This window comes from Argopecten irradians, chromosome 11, assembly GCF_041381155.1.
Source record: "Argopecten irradians isolate NY chromosome 11, Ai_NY, whole genome shotgun sequence".
Classification (NCBI taxonomy): domain Eukaryota; kingdom Metazoa; phylum Mollusca; class Bivalvia; order Pectinida; family Pectinidae; genus Argopecten; species Argopecten irradians.
In genome coordinates, this window is record NC_091144.1 from 3,171,375 (window position 1) to 3,185,919 (window position 14,545).

A 14,545-nucleotide genomic window follows, 5' to 3' on the forward strand; every position below is an offset into this window, starting at 1 on the left:
ACCTTCGATAATTTGTCAACACTTGTACTTGAGCTTTAAAAGTTTCCATATGTACAAACTCAATATAGAAAATTAATATTTGAAAACTAAATAAATGGAAATCAGTCAATTATTGAAATCAGAGTACGTGGTTTATACTGTGCTATCTTTCACGACCCTATCTGAACAGTATCGTCGCCATTATAAATTTAGGGTAAGTTCGATGATTTGTGTACAGTTTTACCACCAAAAATTCAAAAGGTTCAATATGTTCAAATTCAATCAATTTAATATTTTATCATTTGAAATTTTAGTGGAAATCACTCAATTATTGAATTCAGAGTATGTGGGTTTAATTGTGCTATCTTTCACGACCCTATCGGAACAGTATCGTCGCCATTATAAATGTAGGATAGCTTCGATATTTTGTGTACAGTTTTACCTCCGAAAATTCAAAAGGTTTAATATGTTCAAATTAGATCAATTTAATATATTAACATTTAAAATTTACCAAGCAACAAATATTTGAAAACTAAATGGAAATCGGTCAATTATTGAAATCAGAGTATGTGGGTTTTATCTGGTTTTATTATATTAATATTTCACGGGGCGATCGATTGTAACGATCGAGGAAGTCATCGTGCCTGGATGAGGACATTCACAGTTAACATTACGTTTATTTAGTGTAACACCTCTACAATTATGAAAATGTGATGGATTATTCAAATAAATTACATTTTCAATAAAGAGCAAACTTTGTGCTATTTGGTTTATTTTCTATTCATCTCCTGAATTATAGCCTAGATCGCTTCATCGGACGAAGCGTAGTTTCAATATGGCGTCGTTAGACTGTACTCGACTGTAGACACGCGATGCACTCTGGGATAGCTTCCGCTGCGGGCGTCGTTAAGTAAGGCTATGAGGTACCTTCTTATCCCTACTATTTAAATCTCTGAAACAAATAATTATATAAAACATATACATGGTGAGGTTTATGAAAATAAGGGGAGGTAACTCCTAGATGAGGAATGACATAATTTTTGATCATATTTATTGTAACTCTGTAAATTAACAGTTGGTCTAATATAAGATATATATATCGTATTTAGGGATTTCCTATCAATTTTGTTCTTAAGCAGTCTTAATATATTAAGTCTTTTAAAAGCTTTATCATATACGTTTGAAATATGTAGATTCCATTTAGCATCATCACTAAGTGAAAGACCAAGGTGTGTATGAGTTATGTTTTCAGTAACAGGATTATTATAAAAGTGTATAATAGGATGATTTTTAACAGTTTTCCTGGAAAATATAACAGACTCTGTTTTAGCAGGATTAAATTTGATGTCCCATTTAGTGGCCCATGTTTTGATATTATTGAGATCATTTGACAGATTTTGGGCTAATTCTTGGGGATTATTATCACATATGCCATATAAGGAAGTATCATCAGCAAATAGCTTTATTTTGTTTGAGACACAATCGACAATATCATTAATATAAATTAAAAACAGTAGCGGTCCGAGGACTGAGGACTGAGCCTTGGGGAACTCCTGCTTGGACCGGATTAAAAGTTGAGGAGTACCCTTCGGTAGTAACTCTTTGCTTTCTTGATGATAAAAAAATTTTGAACCAATTTAAAAGATAACTATATGATTGCAATTTGTTAAGTAGACCATCATGCCAAACTCTGTCAAATGCCTTACTGATGTCGCAGAATATGTATCTTATTTCTTTATTTTGATCTAGACAATTAACTATAGTATGGTAAATGGACAATAATTGGTTTACAGTGGAGTCTTTGGGAGTAAAACCTGATTGGTGTTTAGTTATAATTTTGTAGGTTGAGAGGTAGTTATATAGGTATTTAAAAATAATCTTTTCTAACATTTTACTTAAGCATGAAGTAACAGATATAGGCCTATAGTTTGAAACATCATTAATTTGCCCTTTACCTTTATAAATTGCATTAAGACACCACCACCAGGGCCAGTACAATTCCAAACACTTGCTGTTTAGATTCAAAATGAATTCACATCCATGTGTATTTCATCTTAATGTACATATGCAGTAGGGGGATAAACAAGATTTATGTGACTTAAAGTATTAAAATGTTTCAAAATTTGGTGACAAAGTTATTTCCTTCCTTGATCGTCCCAATTCAATCCCACTATACTATAAAATACAACAGCAGAATATCCTTTGGTGGAACTAGTAGTCAGATGGTCTTCTGTAAATGGAAGCGAGAAAACAAATGTAATAAATAGTATATTCTTTGTTTCTTGATTAATGCTAGTACAGTCAAACCTCGATGTATCGAAGTTCAAGGGACCATCAGAAAAACTTCGAAACATCGAGACTTCCAATTATTCATGGTTGAAATTAGACCGATTTTTTTTTACCATGATCAACTGTGGTAGCCTAGTTGTGTACATGTCGTCTCCATTCCGTAAACTTTATAATCACTGTATTTACCACAAACAAAACAAAATAAAAATGAAGTATGCAATTAATCACACGTATTGCTATCGTTAGCAGTACATACGTATATTATAAACAAGACATGTGTACGTTTCTTGACTTGTTAAGCGATGGTTAATATTACGGAATGAATATAAAAACGAAACTAAAAAGGGGGAACCGAAAGCGCTACAACACCTACAAAATACTTTGATTTAGAATGATCGATTTGCTCCAGTATGTATGCCAAAGTTTTGCAATGTAACAGTTTTGAGTATGAGTTACTAATAATGTGGTTCGCTATTTACCGTTCCGTAAATTCTACCAACCGCTACCAATGACGGCGGCGAACATAAAAAACATTTTATCGAGTGAAGCGAAAACAGATAAAGAAAATGTAGGTGTGCTAACATACTATAAGTACCAATCCAGTGAGTGTGAGATAACAGTGTTGTGTGCCTGACTGGGGTGAGTGTAGTGAGTGTGAGATAACAGAGTTGCCTGACTGGGGTGAGTGTAGTGAGTGTGAGATAACAGAGTTGCCTGACTGGGGTGAGTGTAGTGAGTGTGAGATAACAGAGTTTTGTGTCTGACTGGGGTGAGTGTAGTGAGTGTGAGATACCAGAGTGGTGTGCCTGACTGGGGTGAGTGTAATGAGTGTGAGATACGAGAGTTGTGTGCCTGACTTGGGTAAGTGTGAGATACGAGAGTTGTGTGCCTGACTGGGGTGAGTGTAGTGAGTGTGAGATACAAGAGTTGTGTGCCTGACTGGGGTGAGTGTAGTGAGTGTGAGATACCAGAGTGGTGTGCCTGACTGGGGTGAGTGTAGTGAGTGTGAGACAACAGAGTTGTGTGTCTGACTGGGGTGAGTGTAGTGAGTGTGAGATAACAGAGTTGCCTGACTGGGATGAGTGTAGTGAGTGTGAGATAACAGAGTTGTGTGTCTGACTGGGGTGAGTGTAGTGAGTGTGAGATACCAGAGTGGTGTGCCTGACTGGGGTGAGTGTAGTGAGTGTGAGACAACAGAGTTGTGTGTCTGACTGGGGTGAGTGTAGTGAGTGTGAGATAACAGAGTTGCCTGACTGGGATGAGTGTAGTGAGTGTGAGATAACAGAGTTGTGTGTCTGACTGGGGTGAGTGTAGTGAGTGTGAGATACCAGAGTGGTGTGCCTGACTGGGGTGAGTGTAATGAGTGTGAGATACGAGAGTTGTGTGCCTGACTTGGGTAAGTGTGAGATACGAGAGTTGTGTGCCTGACTGGAGTGAGTGTAGTGAGTGTGAGATACAAGAGTTGTGTGCCTGACTGGGGTGAGTGTAGTGAGTGTGAGATACCAGAGTGGTGTGCCTGACTGGGGTGAGTGTAGTAAGTGTGAGATAACAGAGTTGTGTGCCTGACTGGGGTGAATGTAGTGAGTGTGAGATAACAGAGTTGTGTGTCTGACTGGGGTGAGTGTAGTGAGTGTGAGATAACAGAGTTGTGTGCCTGACTGGGGTGAGTGTATAGTGAGTGTGAGACACCAGAGTGGTGTACCTGACTGGGGTGAGTGTAGTGAGTGTGAGACAACAGAGTTGTGTGTCTGACTGGGGTGTGTGTAGTGAGTGTGAGATACCAGAGTTGTGTGTCTGACTGGGGTGAGTGTAGTGAGTGTGAGATAACAGAGTTGTGTGCCTGACTGGGGTGTGTGTAGTGAGTGTTAGATAACAGAGTTGTGTGTCTGACTGGGGTGAGTGTAGTGAGTGTGAGATACCAGAGTTGTGTGCCTGACTGGGGTGAGTGTAGTGAGTGTGAGACAACAGAGTTGTGTGTCTGACTGGGGTGTGTGTAGTGAGTTTGAGATAACAGAGTTTTGTGTCTGACTGGGGTGAGTGTAGTGAGTGTGAGATAACAGAGTTGTGTGCCTGACTCGGGGTGTGTGTAGTGAGTGTTAGATAACAGAGTTTGTGTGTCTGACTGGGGTGAGTGTAGTGAGTGTGAGATACCAGAGTGGTGTGCCTGACTGGGGTGAGTGTAGTGAGTGTGAGACAACAGAGTTGTGTGTCTGACTGGGGTGAGTGTAGTGAGTGTGAGATACCAGAGTGGTGTACCTGACTGGGGTGAGTGTAGTGAGTGTGAGATACCAGAGTGGTGTACCTGACTGGGGTGAGTGTAGTGAGTGTGAGACAACAGAGTTGTGTGTCTGACTGGGGTGAGTGTAGTGAGTTTGAGATAACAGAGTTTTGTGTCTGACTTGGGTGTGTGTAGTAAGTGTGAGATAACAGAGTTGTGTGCCTGACTGGGGTGTGTGTAGTGAGTGTTAGATAACAGAGTTGTGTGTCTGACTGGGGTGTGTGTAGTGAGTGTGAGATAACAGAGTGGTGTGCCTGACTGGGGTGAGTGTAGTGAGTGTGAGACAACAGAGTTGTGTGTCTGACTGGGGTGTGTGTAGTAAGTGTGAGATAACAGAGTGGTGTGCCTGACTGGGGTGAGTGTAATGAGTGTGAGATAACAGAGTTGTGTGCCTGACTGGGGTGTGTGTAGTGAGTGTGAGATAACAGAGTTGTGTGTCTGACTGGGGTGAGTGTAGTGAGTGTGAGATAACAGAGTTGCCTGACTGGGGTGAGTGTAGTGAGTGTGAGATAACAGAGTTGTGTGTCTGACTGGGGTGAGTGTAGTGAGTGTGAGATACCAGAGTGGTGTGCCTGACTGGGGTGAGTGTAATGAGTGTGAGATACGAGAGTTGTGTGCCTGACTTGGGTAAGTGTGTGAGATACGAGAGTTGTGTGCCTGACTGGGGTGAGTGTAGTGAGTGTGAGATACCAGAGTGGTGTGCCTGACTGGGGTGAGTGTAGTGAGTGTGAGATAACAGAGTTGTGTGTCTGACTGGGGTGAGTGTAGTGAGTGTGAGATAACAGAGTGGTGTGCCTGACTGGGGTGAGTGTAGTGAGTGTGAGATAACAGAGTGGTGTGCCTGACTGGGGTGAGTGTAGTGAGTGTGAGATACCAGAGTTGAGTGCCTGACTTGGGTAAGTGTGAGATACCAGAGTTGTGTGCCTGACTGGGGTGAGTGTAGTAAGTGTGAGATACCAGAGTGGTGTGCCTGACTGGGGTGAGTGTAGTGAGTGTGAGATACCAGAGTTGAGTGCCTGACTTGGGTAAGTGTGAGATACCAGAGTTGTGTGCCTGACTGGGGTGAGTGTAGTGAGTGTGAGATACAAGAGTTGTGTGCCTGACTGGGATGAGTGTAGTGAGTGTGAGATACCAGAGTGGTGTGTCTGACTGGGGTGAGTGTAGTGAGTGTGAGATAACAGAGTTGTGTGCCTGACTGGGGTGAGTGTAGTGAGTGTGAGATACCAGAGTGGTGTGCCTGACTGGGGTGAGTGTAGTGAGTGTGAGATAACAGAGTTGTGTGTCTGACTGGGGTGAGTGTAGTGAGTGTGAGACAACAGAGTGGTGTGCCTGACTGGGGTGAGTGTAGTGAGTGTGAAATAACAGAGTTGTGTTCCTGACTGGGTGTGTGTGTAGTGAGTATGAGATAACAGAGTTGTGTGCCTGACTGGGGTGAGTGTAGTAAGTGTGAGATACCAGAGTGGTGTGCCTGACTGGGGTGAGTGTAGTGAGTGTGAGATACCAGAGTTGTGTGCCTGACTTGGGTAAGTGTGAGATACCAGAGTTGTGTGCCTGACTGGGGTGAGTGTAGTGAGTGTGAGATACAAGAGTTGTGTGCCTGACTGGGGTGAGAGTGTAGTGAGTGTGAGATACCAGAGTGGTGTGCCTGACTGGGGTGAGTGTAGTGAGTGTGAGATAACAGAGTTGTGTGTCTGACTGGGGTGTGTGTAGTGAGTGTGAGATACCAGAGTTGTGTGCCTGACTTGGGGGTAAGTGTGAGATACAAGAGTTTTGTGCCTGACTGGGGTGAGTGTAGTGAGTGTGAGATACAAGAGTTGTGTGCCTGACTGGGGTGAGTGTAGTGAGTTTGAGATAACAGAGTTGTGTGTCTGACTGGGGTGTGTGTAGTAAGTGTGAGATAACAGAGTTGTGTGCCTGACTGGGGTGTGTGTAGTGAGTGTGAGATAACAGAGTTGTGTGTCTGACTGGGGTGTGTGTAGTGAGTGTGAGATAACAGAGTTGTGTGTCTGACTGAGGTGAGTGTAGTGAGTGTAAGATACCAGAGTGGTGTGCCTGACTGGGGTGAGTGTAGTGAGTGTGAGATAACGGAGTTGTGTGCCTGACTTGGGTGAGTGTAGTGAGTGTGAGATAACAGAGTTGTGTTCCTGACTGGGGTGTGTGCAGTGAGTGTGAGATACCAGAGTTGTGTGCCTGACTGGGGTGAGTGTAGTGAGTGTGAGACAACAGAGTTGTGTGTCTGACTGGGGTGAGTGTAGTGAGTGTGAGATAACAGAGTTGCCTGACTGGGATGAGTGTAGTGAGTGTGAGATAACAGAGTTGTGTGTCTGACTGGGGTGAGTGTAGTGAGTGTGAGATACCAGAGTGTGGTGTGCCTGACTGGGGTGAGTGTAATGAGTGTGAGATACGAGAGTTGTGTGCCTGACTTGGGTAAGTGTGAGATACGAGAGTTGTGTGCCTGACTGGAGTGAGTGTAGTGAGTGTGAGATACAAGAGTTGTGTGCCTGACTGGGGTGAGTGTAGTGAGTGTGAGATACCAGAGTGGTGTGCCTGACTGGGGTGAGTGTAGTAAGTGTGAGATAACAGAGTTGTGTGCCTGACTGGGGTGAATGTAGTGAGTGTGAGATAACAGAGTTGTGTGTCTGACTTGGGTGAGTGTAGTGAGTGTGAGATAACAGAGTTGTGTGCCTGACTGGGGTGAGTGTATAGTGAGTGTGAGACACCAGAGTGGTGTACCTGACTGGGGTGAGTGTAGTGAGTGTGAGACAACAGAGTTGTGTGTCTGACTGGGGTGTGTGTAGTGAGTGTGAGATACCAGAGTTGTGTGTCTGACTGGGGTGAGTGTAGTGAGTGTGAGATAACAGAGTTGTGTGCCTGACTGGGGTGTGTGTAGTGAGTGTTAGATAACAGAGTTGTGTGTCTGACTGGGGTGAGTGTAGTGAGTGTGAGATACCAGAGTGGTGTGCCTGACTGGGGTGAGTGTAGTGAGTGTGAGACAACAGAGTTGTGTGTCTGACTGGGGTGTGTGTAGTGAGTTTGAGATAACAGAGTTTTGTGTCTGACTGGGGTGAGTGTAGTGAGTGTGAGATAACAGAGTTGTGTGCCTGACTCGGGTGTGTGTAGTGAGTGTTAGATAACAGAGTTGTGTGTCTGACTGGGGTGAGTGTAGTGAGTGTGAGATACCAGAGTGGTGTGCCTGACTGGGGTGAGTGTAGTGAGTGTGAGACAACAGAGTTGTGTGTCTGACTGGGGTGTGTGTAGTGAGTTTGAGATAACAGAGTTTTGTGTCTGACTTGGGTGTGTGTAGTAAGTGTGAGATAACAGAGTTGTGTGCCTGACTGGGGTGTGTGTAGTGAGTGTTAGATAACAGAGTTGTGTGTCTGACTGGGGTGTGTGTAGTAAGTGTGAGATACCAGAGTGGTGTGCCTGACTGGGGTGAGTGTAGTGAGTGTGAGACAACAGAGTTGTGTGTAGTGAGTGTAGTGAGTGTGAGACAACAGAGTTGTGTGTCTGACTGGGGTGAGTGTAGTGAGTGTGAGATAACAGAGTTGCCTGACTGGGGTGAGTGTAGTGAGTGTGAGATAACAGAGTTGTGTGTCTGACTGGGGTGAGTGTAGTGAGTGTGAGATACCAGAGTGGTGTGCCTGACTGGGGTGAGTGTAATGAGTGTGAGATACGAGAGTTGTGTGCCTGACTTGGGTAAGTGTGAGATACGAGAGTTGTGTGCCTGACTGGGGTGAGTGTAGTGAGTGTGAGATACCAGAGTGGTGTGCCTGACTGGGGTGAGTGTAGTGAGTGTGAGATAACAGAGTTGTGTGTCTGACTGGGGTGAGTGTAGTGAGTGTGAGACAACAGAGTGGTGTGCCTGACTGGGGTGAGTGTAGTGAGTGTGAGATAACAGAGTTGTGTTCCTGACTGGGGTGTGTGTAGTGAGTGTGAGATAACAGAGTTGTGTGCCTGACTGGGGTGAGTGTAGTAAGTGTGAGATACCAGAGTGGTGTGCCTGACTGGGGTGAGTGTAGTGAGTGTGAGATACCAGAGTTGAGTGCCTGACTTGGGTAAGTGTGAGATACCAGAGTTGTGTGCCTGACTGGGGTGAGTGTAGTGAGTGTGAGATACAAGAGTTGTGTGCCTGACTGGGATGAGTGTAGTGAGTGTGAGATACCAGAGTGGTGTGTCTGACTGGGGTGAGTGTAGTGAGTGTGAGATAACAGAGTTGTGTGCCTGACTGGGGTGAGTGTAGTGAGTGTGAGATACCAGAGTGGTGTGCCTGACTGGGGTGAGTGTAGTGAGTGTGAGATAACAGAGTTGTGTGTCTGACTGGGGTGAGTGTAGTGAGTGTGAGACAACAGAGTGGTGTGCCTGACTGGGGTGAGTGTAGTGAGTGTGAGATAACAGAGTTGTGTTCCTGACTGGGGTGTGTGTAGTGAGTATGAGATAACAGAGTTGTGTGCCTGACTGGGGTGAGTGTAGTAAGTGTGAGATACCAGAGTGGTGTGCCTGACTGGGGTGAGTGTAGTGAGTGTGAGATACCAGAGTTGTGTGCCTGACTTGGGTAAGTGTGAGATACCAGAGTTGTGTGCCTGACTGGGGTGAGTGTAGTGAGTGTGAGATACCAGAGTGGTGTGCCTGACTGGGGTGAGTGTAGTAAGTGTGAGATAACAGAGTTGTGTGCCTGACTGGGGTGAATGTAGTGAGTGTGAGATAACAGAGTTGTGTGTCTGACTTGGGTGAGTGTAGTGAGTGTGAGATAACAGAGTTGTGTGCCTGACTGGGGTGAGTGTAGTGAGTGTGAGATACCAGAGTGGTGTACCTGACTGGGGTGAGTGTAGTGAGTGTGAGACAACAGAGTTGTGTGTCTGACTGGGGTGTGTGTAGTGAGTGTGAGATACCAGAGTTGTGTGTCTGACTGGGGTGAGTGTAGTGAGTGTGAGATAACAGAGTTGTGTGCCTGACTCGGGTGTGTGTAGTGAGTGTTAGATAACAGAGTTGTGTGTCTGACTGGGGTGAGTGTAGTGAGTGTGAGATACCAGAGTGGTGTGCCTGACTGGGGTGAGTGTAGTGAGTGTGAGACAACAGAGTTGTGTGTCTGACTGGGGTGTGTGTAGTGAGTTTGAGATAACAGAGTTTTGTGTCTGACTGGGGTGAGTGTAGTGAGTGTGAGATAACAGAGTTGTGTGCCTGACTGGGGTGTGTGTAGTGAGTGTTAGATAACAGAGTTGTGTGTCTGACTGGGGTGAGTGTAGTGAGTGTGAGATACCAGAGTGGTGTGTCTGACTTGGGTGAGTGTAGTGAGTGTGAGATAACAGAGTTGTGTGCCTGACTGGGGTGAGTGTAGTGAGTGTGAGATACCAGAGTGGTGTACCTGACTGGGGTGAGTGTAGTGAGTGTGAGACAACAGAGTTGTGTGTCTGACTGGGGTGTGTGTAGTGAGTGTGAGATACCAGAGTTGTGTGTCTGACTGGGGTGAGTGTAGTGAGTGTGAGATAACAGAGTTGTGTGCCTGACTCGGGTGTGTGTAGTGAGTGTTAGATAACAGAGTTGTGTGTCTGACTGGGGTGAGTGTAGTGAGTGTGAGATACCAGAGTGGTGTGCCTGACTGGGGTGAGTGTAGTGAGTGTGAGACAACAGAGTTGTGTGTCTGACTGGGGTGTGTGTAGTGAGTTTGAGATAACAGAGTTTTGTGTCTGACTGGGGTGAGTGTAGTGAGTGTGAGATAACAGAGTTGTGTGCCTGACTCGGGTGTGTGTAGTGAGTGTTAGATAACAGAGTTGTGTGTCTGACTGGGGTGAGTGTAGTGAGTGTGAGATACCAGAGTGGTGTGCCTGACTGGGGTGAGTGTAGTGAGTGTGAGACAACAGAGTTGTGTGTCTGACTGGGGTGTGTGTAGTGAGTTTGAGATAACAGAGTTTTGTGTCTGACTTGGGTGTGTGTAGTAAGTGTGAGATAACAGAGTTGTGTGCCTGACTGGGGTGTGTGTAGTAAGTGTGAGATACCAGAGTGGTGTGCCTGACTGGGGTGAGTGTAGTGAGTGTGAGACAACAGAGTTGTGTGTCTGACTGGGGTGAGTGTAGTGAGTGTGAGATAACAGAGTTGCCTGACTGGGGTGAGTGTAGTGAGTGTGAGATAACAGAGTTGTGTGTCTGACTGGGGTGAGTGTAGTGAGTGTGAGATACCAGAGTGGTGTGCCTGACTGGGGTGAGTGTAATGAGTGTGAGATACGAGAGTTGTGTGCCTGACTTGGGTAAGTGTGAGATACGAGAGTTGTGTGCCTGACTGGGGTGAGTGTAGTGAGTGTGAGATACCAGAGTGGTGTGCCTGACTGGGGTGAGTGTAGTGAGTGTGAGATAACAGAGTTGTGTGTCTGACTGGGGTGAGTGTAGTGAGTGTGAGACAACAGAGTGGTGTGCCTGACTGGGGTGAGTGTAGTGAGTGTGAGATAACAGAGTTGTGTTCCTGACTGGGGTGTGTGTAGTGAGTGTGAGATAACAGAGTGGTGTGCCTGACTGGGGTGAGTGTAGTAAGTGTGAGATACCAGAGTGGTGTGCCTGACTGGGGTGAGTGTAGTGAGTGTGAGATACCAGAGTTGAGTGCCTGACTTGGGTAAGTGTGAGATACCAGAGTTGTGTGCCTGACTGGGGTGAGTGTAGTGAGTGTGAGATACAAGAGTTGTGTGCCTGACTGGGATGAGTGTAGTGAGTGTGAGATACCAGAGTGGTGTGTCTGACTGGGGTGAGTGTAGTGAGTGTGAGATAACAGAGTTGTGTGCCTGACTGGGGTGAGTGTAGTGAGTGTGAGATACCAGAGTGGTGTGCCTGACTGGGGTGAGTGTAGTGAGTGTGAGATAACAGAGTTGTGTGTCTGACTGGGGTGAGTGTAGTGAGTGTGAGACAACAGAGTGGTGTGCCTGACTGGGGTGAGTGTAGTGAGTGTGAGATAACAGAGTTGTGTTCCTGACTGGGGTGTGTGTAGTGAGTATGAGATAACAGAGTTGTGTGCCTGACTGGGGTGAGTGTAGTAAGTGTGAGATACCAGAGTGGTGTGCCTGACTGGGGTGAGTGTAGTGAGTGTGAGATACCAGAGTTGTGTGCCTGACTTGGGTAAGTGTGAGATACCAGAGTTGTGTGCCTGACTGGGGTGAGTGTAGTGAGTGTGAGATACAAGAGTTGTGTGCCTGACTGGGGTGAGTGTAGTGAGTGTGAGATACCAGAGTGGTGTGCCTGACTGGGGTGAGTGTAGTGAGTGTGAGATAACAGAGTTGTGTGTCTGACTGGGGTGTGTGTAGTGAGTGTGAGATACCAGAGTTGTGTGCCTGACTTGGGTAAGTGTGAGATACAAGAGTTTTGTGCCTGACTGGGGTGAGTGTAGTGAGTGTGAGATACAAGAGTTGTGTGCCTGACTGGGGTGAGTGTAGTGAGTTTGAGATAACAGAGTTGTGTGTCTGACTGGGGTGTGTGTAGTAAGTGTGAGATAACAGAGTTGTGTGCCTGACTGGGGTGTGTGTAGTGAGTGTGAGATAACAGAGTTGTGTGTCTGACTGGGGTGTGTGTAGTGAGTGTGAGATAACAGAGTTGTGTGTCTGACTGAGGTGAGTGTAGTGAGTGTAAGATACCAGAGTGGTGTGCCTGACTGGGGTGAGTGTAGTGAGTGTGAGATAACGGAGTTGTGTGCCTGACTTGGGTGAGTGTAGTGAGTGTGAGATAACAGAGTTGTGTTCCTGACTGGGGTGTGTGCAGTGAGTGTGAGATACCAGAGTTGTGTGCCTGACTGGGGTGTGTATAGTAAGTGTGAGATAACAGAGTTGTGTGTCTGACTGGGGTGAGTGTAGTGAGTGTGAGATAACAGAGTTGTGTGCCTGACTGGGGTGAGTGTAGTGAGTGTGAGATACCAGAGTTGTGTGCCTGACTGGGGTGAGTGTAGTGAGTGTGAGATACCAGAGTTGTGTGCCTGACTGGGGTGAGTGTAGTGAGTGTGAGATACCAGAGTGGTGTGCCTGACTGGGGTGAGTGTAATGAGTGTGAGATACGAGAGTTGTGTGCCTGACTTGGGTAAGTGTGAGATAAGAGAGTTGTGTGCCTGACTGGGGTGAGTGTAGTGAGTGTGAGATACAAGAGTTGTGTGCCTGACTGGGGTGAGTGTAGTGAGTGTGAGATACCAGAGTGGTGTGCCTGACTGGGGTGAGTGTAGTAAGTGTGAGATAACAGAGTTGTGTGCCTGACTGGGGTGAGTGTAGTCAGTGTGAGATAACAGAGTTGTGTGTCTGACTGGGGTGAGTGTAGTGAGTGTGAGATAACAGAGTTGTGTGCCTGACTGGGGTGAGTGTAGTGAGTGTGAGATACCAGAGTTGTGTGCCTGACTGGGGTGTGTGTAGTGAGTGTGAGACACCAGAGTGGTGTACCTGACTGGGGTGAGTGTAGTGAGTGTGAGACAACAGAGTTGTGTGTCTGACTGGGGTGTGTGTTTAGTGAGTGTGAGACACCAGAGTGGTGTACCTGACTGGGGTGAGTGTAGTGAGTGTGAGACAACAGAGTTGTGTGTGTCTGACTGGGGTGTGTGTAGTGAGTGTGAGATACCAGAGTTGTGTGTCTGACTGGGGTGAGTGTAGTGAGTGTGAGATAAACAGAGTTGTGTGCCTGACTGGGGTGTGTGTAGTGAGTGTTAGATAACAGAGTTGTGTGTCTGACTGGGGTGAGTGTAGTGAGTGTGAGATACCAGAGTGGTGTGCCTGACTGGGGTGAGTGTAGTGAGTGTGAGACAACAGAGTTGTGTGTCTGACTGGGGTGTGTGTAGTGAGTTTGAGATAACAGAGTTGTGTGTCTGACTTGGGTGTGTGTAGTAAGTGTGAGATAACAGAGTTGTGTGCCTGACTGGGGTGTGTGTAGTGAGTGTTAGATAACAGAGTTGTGTGTCGGACTGGGGTGTGTGTAGTAAGTGTGAGATACCAGAGTGGTGTGCCTGACTGGGGTGAGTGTAGTGAGTGTGAGATACCAGAGTGGTGTGCCTGACTGGGGTGAGTGTAGTGAGTGTGAGATAACAGAGTTGTGTGTCTGACTGGGGTGAGTGTAGTGAGTGTGAGACAACAGAGTGGTGTGCCTGACTGGGGTGAGTGTAGTGAGTGTGAGATAACAGAGTTGTGTTCCTGACTGGGGTGTGTGTAGTGAGTGTGAGATAACAGAGTTGTGTGCCTGACTGGGGTGAGTGTAGTAAGTGTGAGATACCAGAGTGGTGTGCCTGACTGGGGTGAGTGTAGTGAGTGTGAGATACCAGAGTTGAGTGCCTGACTTGGGTAAGTGTGAGATACCAGAGTTGTGTGCCTGACTGGGGTGAGTGTAGTGAGTGTGAGATACAAGAGTTGTGTGCCTGACTGGGATGAGTGTAGTGAGTGTGAGATACCAGAGTGGTGTGTCTGACTGGGGTGAGTGTAGTGAGTGTGAGATAACAGAGTTGTGTGCCTGACTGGGGTGTGTGTAGTGAGTGTTAGATAACAGAGTTGTGTGTCTGACTGGGGTGAGTGTAGTGAGTGTGAGATACCAGAGTGGTGTGCCTGACTGGGGTGAGTGTAGTGAGTGTGAGACAACAGAGTTGTGTGTCTGACTGGGGTGTGTGTAGTGAGTTTGAGATAACAGAGTTGTGTGTCTGACTTGCGTGTGTGTAGTAAGTGTGAGATAACAGAGTTGTGTGCCTGACTGGGGTGTGTGTAGTGAGTGTTAGATAACAGAGTTGTGTGTCAGACTGGGGTGTGTGTAGTAAGTGTGAGATACCAGAGTGGTGTGCCTGACTGGGGTGAGTGTAGTGAGTGTGAGATACCAGAGTGGTGTGCCTGACTGGGGTGAGTGTAGTGAGTGTGAGATAACAGAGTTGTGTGTCTGACTGGGGTGAGTGTAGTGAGTGTGAGACAACAGAGTGGTGTGCCTGACTGGGGTGAGTGTAGTAAGTGTGAGATAACAGAGTTGTGTTCCTGACTGGGGTGTGTGTAGTGAGTGTGAGATAACAGAGTTGTGT

The 14,545-nt window shown here is 46.4% G+C and overlaps 1 protein-coding gene across 2 annotated transcripts in view; it reads right to left on the reverse strand.

The window, feature by feature from the left end:
* The window catches only part of LOC138334308 (uncharacterized), an 88,343-nt gene that overhangs the window by 56,585 nt on the left and 17,213 nt on the right, over nt 1-14,545 (reverse strand). The gene's annotated exons all lie outside the window — the stretch shown is intronic.